Source organism: Piliocolobus tephrosceles, unplaced genomic scaffold (assembly GCF_002776525.5).
Source record: "Piliocolobus tephrosceles isolate RC106 unplaced genomic scaffold, ASM277652v3 unscaffolded_9453, whole genome shotgun sequence".
NCBI classification, from domain to species: domain Eukaryota; kingdom Metazoa; phylum Chordata; class Mammalia; order Primates; family Cercopithecidae; genus Piliocolobus; species Piliocolobus tephrosceles.
The window spans coordinates 649-7,902 of record NW_022337000.1 but is presented as its reverse complement, the minus strand read 5'-3'; the positions used below and the strand labels follow the sequence as shown (position 1 = coordinate 7,902).

Sequence of the window (7,254 nt, the reverse complement as noted above, 5' to 3'; positions counted from 1 at the left end):
GAGGGAAGCAGGCAAATTAAATGCTTATGATACCCTCTGTGACCCTTGCCTTTGGGTCCCAGTCTTGCACAGTTCCAAACTCCATGCCAGCAGCCCATCTCACGCAGTCTACTGTTTGCATTTTGTTTGTTTTGTTTTGGAGATGGGATGTTTTCTGTCACCCGGGCTACAATGCAGGGGCGTGATCATAGCTCAGTGCATCCTCGAGCTCCTGGGCTCAAGGGATCCTCCTGCCTCAGCTTCCCAACTAGCTGGTACTACAGGCATGCACCACCATGCCTGGCTAATTTTTAATTTTTATTTTTAGTTAGAGACCAGGTCTCGCTATGTTGCCTAGGTTGGTCTTGCACTCCTGGTCTCAGGCGATCTTCCCATCTAGGCCTCTCAAAATGCTGGGATTATAGGCGTGAGGTACCATGCCCAGCCCCCTGTTTGGGCTTTGAGGTTTTTTTCTCCTCTGCTAGGCCACAGGCTCCTTTGTCATCCTGCCATTCCCAGAGCCTAGTGCTGTGCCTGGCTCAGGGTAGGCCCTTAGCAGATGATGGTTAATGAGCGTGCTTCTCCTCTTTTTCCAGTTTCAGGCTTTCTCTCTCCCTCTCTTTTCTTTTCTTTTTTTTTTTTCTTTTTTTTTTGAGACAGGCCTGCAATCTCGGCTCACTGCAACCTTGGTCTCCTGGGTTCAAGCCGTTCTCATGCCTCAGTCTCCTGAGGAGCTGGGATTAGAGGCATGTGCCACCACACCCTGCTAATTTCTGTACTATTTAGTAGAGACGGGGTTTTGCCATATTGACCAGGTTGGTCTCAAACTCCTGGCCTCAAGGGATCTCCCACCTTGGCCTCCCAAAGTGCTGGGATTATAGGCGTGAGCGACTGCGCCCGGCCCACATACATACTGTCTGTTAGAGTCGTGACAGGTCTTCCCGATCAATCTGTTTCTCATATGTACATTTTCTTTCTTTTGTTCTTTAGTTACATGGTGATGAATTTTGTCCTGTTTTGGATGCAACATTTGTAATGGTGGCTCGTGATTCTGAAAATAAAGGGTAATTGCTATTTTTTCATAATTCTTTATGTTGAAGAATTTCAAAGATGCATAAGCCTAGAGAGAAGACTATAATGAATGTCCATATACCTGTCATTTGGACTTTACAGTTTTAATTGCAATATTTTGGCCATTCTTGTTTCATCTGTTGTTTAAAGAAAATTTGTATTTTAAGGCAAATCTCAGACATAATGACATTTCACTCTTAAATATGTTAGGCATCTTTTTTTTTTTTTTTTTTTTTTTTTTTTGAGACAGAGTCTCGCTTTGTCGCCCAGGCTGGAGTGCAGTGGCCGGTTCTCAGCTCACTGCAAGCTCCGCCTCCTGGGTTCAGGCCATTCTCCTGCCTCAGCCTCCAGGCCAGGCGAGGTAGCTCACGCCTGTAATCCCAGCACTTTGGGAGGCCAAGGCTGGTGGATCACTTGAGGTCAGGAGTTTGAGATCAGCCTGGCCAACATGGTGAAACTCCACCTCTACTAAAAACACAAAAATTAGCTGGGCGTGGCGGCACGTGCCTATGATTCCAGCTATTGGGGAGGCTGAGGCACGAGAATCATTTGAATCCGGGAGGTGGAAGTTGCAGTGAGCCGAGATTGCACCATTGCACTCCAGCCTGGGCAATAGAGCAAGACTCTACCTCAAAACAACAACAACAAAAAGAGATGTTGCACAATTCTGTGAATACACTAAAAACCATTAAACTGTACACTTTCAATGGGTGAATTGTGTGGTATGCAAATTATACCTCAATAAAGCTGTTACCAAAAAAAAGACTTAGACATAAAAATCAAATGTAATATGTGGACCATATTTGGATCCTGATTTGAACAAATCATTCAAAATATATTTGGAGAAAACTGGATATAAACTAATATTAGAATATATTAAGGACTTATTATTTTTGTTAGGCATGAAAATAGTAATGTAGTTACTTAAGAGAATATTATCCTTTTTTTTTAAGACGGAATTTTGCTCTTGTTGCCCAGGCTGGAGTGCAATGGCGGGATCTTGGTTCACTGCAACCTCCGCCTCCCAGGTTTGAGTGATTCTCCTGCCTCAGCCTCCTGAGTAGCTGGGATTACAGGCGTGTGCCTGTATGGGTTTCACCATGTTGTGAATGTGGGTTTCACCATGTTGCCCAGGCTGGTCTTGAACTCCTGACCTCAAGTGATCCACCCACCTCAGCCTCCCAAAGTGTTGCGATTACAGGTGTGAGCCACCGCACCCAGCTGAGTTGTGCAATCTCTTAAATCTTTTTTAATCCAGAGCAGGTGTGTCTTCCCCATTGTTTCTTATTCACTCGTTGAGAGGCTGGATCATTTGTTCTAAATAGTGTCCCACTTTCTGGATTTGTCCTATTGCTTTCTCATGGTGGTTTGTTTGTTTGTTTTTGGTCTTGTTTTTCTCTATCCCTAGTAATTTCTCTAAACTGAAGTTAGATCTAAAGCCTTGTATTAGATTTCAGTTGAGCATATTTGGCGAGAGTACTACATAGGTGATGTTGTATATCTCATATCTCATGTTGCATCATATCAGGAGGTACAAGTTGTCCCACTCACAGTGATGCTAAGATTGGTGTGGGGGTTCAAGCAGTTACAGCCTAATCTCTTCTTTGTGAAGTTCAGTTTTTCCTCGTCTGATCAGCAGCAATCTACAGGGGTTTCCTTTGTCATCCTGCAAATAGCTGAGTTTCCCATCAGTCTTTTTCCAGCGCTTTCGACGTCCACTGCTGATCATTGCTTTAATTACTATCATGAAGCAGTTTAGAGTAATTCTCAAATTTTGTCATTCCTTCTACATTTATTAGCTGGAATTCTGTAAAGAAGAGCTTTCCCTTAACAACTAGGGCAATTGGGTTTGAAATGGAGAGTTAGGATCAATGCTTCATTCTTTTATTTACATGTTTTCAGAATAAGGAGTTGGTTCACTAGCTGGTGATGACGTGCCTTTCCTAGCTTTTTGGCTTTTTAGAAAAGTGTCATGTTTTTAAATTTCTTTTTGTTTTGTTTTTCTGTGTGTATGTGTTTTTGAGATGGAGTCTCGCTTGGTCACCCATGCTGGAGTGCAGTGGCGCGATCTCAGCTCACTGCAGCCTCTGTCTCCTGGGTTGAAGAGATTCGCCTGCCTCTGCCTCCCGAGTAGCTGGGACTGCAGGCATGCACCACTATGCTTGGCTGATTTGCTTTGTATTTATAGTAGAGACAGGGTTTCACCAGGTTGGCCAGGCTGGCCTCGAACTCCTGACCTCAAGTGATCTGCCCACCTAGGCATTCCAAGTGCTGAGATAACAGGTGTGAGCCATCACGCCCAGCCCCAGTTTTTTTTTTTTTTTTTTTTTTTGAGATGAGGTTTTGCTCTTCTGTCCAGGCTGGAGTGCAGTGTCATGAGCATGGCTCACTGCAGCCTGGGCCTCCTGTGCTCAAGCAATCCTTCTGCCTCAGCCTCCTGAGTAGCTGGGACCACAAGCGCATACCACCATGCCCAGCTAATTTTTTTTTCTTTCTTTCTTTTTGAGATGGAGTTTCATTCTTGTTACCCAGGCTGGAGTGCAGTGGCACAATCTTGGCTCACTGCAACCTCCACCTCCCGGTTCAAGCTATTCTCTGGCTTCAGCCTCCTGAGTAGCTGCCCAGCTAATTTTTAAACTTTTCGTAGAGATGGGGTTTTGCCATGTTGTCCAGAATGATCTCAAAATCCTGAGCTCAAGTGATCCTCTCGCCTCAGCCTCCCAAAGTGCTGGGATTACAGACCTGAGCCACTGTCCTGCCAGAAAAGTATCATTATGAATTCATGGTTTTAATATGTTTTCTGTATTTCAATAAATTGCAGCCATCGTTTCTCTTTATGCTCCAAGTGTGCCATCTTTGGGCAGTGGGAGTTCCTCTAAGCTGGCTCCTTTCCACCTGTCTCTTTGATACCTTCCTGCTCTCTGACACAAGATGTCTTGGGCTCATCTTACATATTTCCTGCCTCAGGCCTGGTGTCATCCATTTCTCCAAGTAGTTCTGGGGTTCCTTTTAGTGGGAACTGGTATTTAGACCTCAAAATCTGGGCACTGGAACAGTACATTGTTACTAGTTTGTTATTGTTTCTAGGCCTTTTCAGTGGACAGAGCTGGGATATATTTTAAACAAACAAAAAGCCTCATGAAGGCTTGGTGTGGTGGCTCATGCCTGTAATCCCAGCACTTTGGGAGGCCGAGGTGGGCAGATCACTTGAGCCCAGGAATTTGAGACCAGCCTGGGCAACATGGCGAATCCCCATCTGTACTAAAAGTACAAAAAATTAGCCAGGTGTGGTAGCATGTGTCTGTAGTCCCAGACGATGTGGGAGGCTGAGGTGGGAGGATCACTTTAACCCAGGAAGCGGAGGTTGTAGTAAGCCAAGGTTGTACCACTGCACTCCAGCCTGGGCGACAGAGCAAGACCCTGCCTCAAAAAAAAGCCTCATGGTCGTTTTCAAGTCAGATTTAACCACATAGTCTTCAACTTACTTTACGTCATCTTTTTTTCTCTTAAATTGAATTACTGGTTTCTAACAACAGTTACACCCAGACTGAGAAAAACTAATTGTGGGGGTAGAGCTGGGGTGGGAGGAATTGCTCTTTGCACAGGACAGAGTCCAGTGGCCTATGGGAAATCTCTTTTGTATTAGAAACTTGATTTAGGAGTCTGCAGTGAAAAATGTTTGCTGCTGCATGGAAAGCTGACTTGGATAGTCAAATTAAGATAGAAAAATATGTTGGTCACTTAGTGATCGGAGGGAAGAATAACACCCCTCTACTCTGGCCCTTCCTGCCAGCCCCAGCTGACCTGCTGTGGCCAGTGACTGGCCTGGGGCTTCTATTCAAGCACGGAAGCCATTGCTGCAAGTTTCACTCCCAGCTGCTACATGTCTCTTTTCCAAGCTGTTGTTTCAATTCTTTTGTTTTTTTGTTTTCAAGACAGAGGTTGGCTCTTGTTGCCTAGGCTGGAGTGCAGTGGTGCAATCTCGGCTCACCGCAACCTCTGCCTCCTGGGTTCAAGTGATTCTCCTGCCTCAGCCTCCCTAGTAGCTGGGATTACAGGCACCCACCACCACACCCAGCTAATTTTTGTATTTTTAGTAGAGACGGGGTTTCACCGCGTTGACCAGGCTGGTCTCGAACTCCTGACCTTAGGTGATCCACCTGCCTTGGCCTCCCGAAGTGCTGGGATTACAAGTGTGAGCCACTGCCACCAGCCTGTTTCAATTATTTTGTTTCCATTGTTGTTTCATCAAATCTTTGGATTCTACCACAGTGAAGTATTATCCCTTTTCCCTTATTTTTTATTTCAAGAAATTTGATGCTTACAGAAAAGTAGAAAGAATAATGCAACAAACAAATGCCTTTCACCTAAATTGTATTACATTTGCGTTATTCTCTCACCCTCTCTCTATAAATACACGTATTTACATATTTTTTCCCATGAATCATTGGAAAGTAAGTTTGAGACTGCTTCACCCATTCAGGAGTTCAGCATGTATTTCCTAAGAACCAGGTATTTCTACATAACTTCAATGCCTTTATTATATCTGAGAAATTTAAGAATGATACAATTATTTAATATGTGATCCATATTCAGATTTCACCAGTTGTCCCTAAAATGTCCTTTATAGCTATCTCCCTGATTCAGGACCCAATCCATCAAGGATTGTATATTGCATTTGGTTATCCTGTTTCTTTAGAATAGTCTCTATGCCATTTGCTGTCCTTCAAAAATTGATATTTTTAAAGAGTCCAAGCCAGTTTTCCTTTTCCTTTTTTTTTTTTCTTTTTTTGAGACAGAGTTTAGCTCTTGTTGCCCAGGCTGGAGTGCAGTACACGATCTCGGCTCACCACAACCTCCGCCTCCCAGGTTCAAGCAATTCTCCTGCCTCAGCCTCCCGAGTAACTGGGATTATAGGCATGTGCCACCATGCCCGGCTTAATTTTGTGTTTTTAGTAGAAACGAGGTTTCTCCATGTTGGTCAGGCTGGTCTCAAACTCCCAACCTCAGGTGACCCGCCCGGCTTGGCCTCACAAAGTGCTGGGATTACAGATGTGAGCCACCATGCCTGGCCTAAAGCCAGTTTTCTTGTAGAATGTTCTACAACCTATATTTGACTGTTTCCTCATGATTAGAATCAGGTTAAACATTTCACAATTGCCATTATCCTTTTTATAATGTGAAGTTTCTAGTGTGCAATTAAGGCTGTAACGGTAAGGCTTCCCTAATTGTTCCAGCGTTCATGAGTAAGGCAAGCAGTAAGCACTACCCAAAATGAAAAGCAGGTTCTTTAAAACTAGTAGGTGATTAGTAAAACTAGTAGGTGATTAGATGAACTGGTAATTTCTTCTTCAGGTTTTATTAGATAATAGCGTATCTTAAATTATATTCTTTTTTTTCTTCTTTTTAGGCCGGCATTTGTAAATCCACTCATCCTTGAAAGCCCAGAGGAAGAGGAGCTCTTTAGACAAGGAGAATGTACATTAATTTGTTTATAATAAAATAAATTTGAAAAGCACATTAATTACACTGCAGAAGAGATTATTTAAGATTTTATATGGGTTCTTCATACCAGTCAAATGTCTTTTGTTTGTTTGTTTGTTTTTTGAGATGGAGTCTCTCTGTGTTGCTAGGCTGGAGTGCAGTGGTACCATCTCGGCTCACTGCAACCTCTGCCTCCTGGGTTCAGGCGATTCTTCTGCTTCAGCCTCCTGAGTAGCTGGGACTACAGGTGTGTGCCACCACACCCAGCTAATTTTTGTATTTTTAGTAGAGATGGGGTTTCCCCATATTGGCCAGGATGGTCTCGATCTCCTGACCTTGTCATCTGCCTGCCTTGGCCTCCCAAAGTGTTGGGATTACAGGCGTGAGTCACTGTGCCTGACCCAAATGTCTTATTCATACCAGTAATTTATTGAAATTAAAAATATGCTATTCTTTGTTCTTTGGAGTCCTTCCTTTGAATGATTTTATTGATCAGACAATATTTATTAAGTGAAGTAATTTGTTATCTCTCAGTTTTTTTTTTTTTTTTTTTTTAAAGACGGGTTCTTGCTCTGTTTCCCAGGCTGGAGTTGGGCTTGGGTCCAGGAGTTTGAGGCTGCAATGAACTATATTGTAGCCTTGACCTCCTGGGCCCAAGCTGTCCACCACCTCAGCCTCCCGAGTAGCTAGGATTATAGGCACATGCCACCATGCCTGGCT

General features: G+C 43.7%; 1 long non-coding RNA gene across 1 annotated transcript in view; it reads left to right on the top strand.

Moving 5' to 3' along the window:
* The first annotated feature begins 788 nt into the window (after positions 1–788).
* The window catches only part of LOC113220678, a 7,092-nt gene continuing 626 nt past the window's right edge, over positions 789–7,254 (top strand). Inside the window, exons 1-2 of the long non-coding RNA XR_003307461.1 lie at positions 789–1,043; positions 6,461–6,528. This is a non-coding gene — a long non-coding RNA (uncharacterized LOC113220678). The remainder of the gene's footprint in view (positions 1,044–6,460; positions 6,529–7,254) is intronic.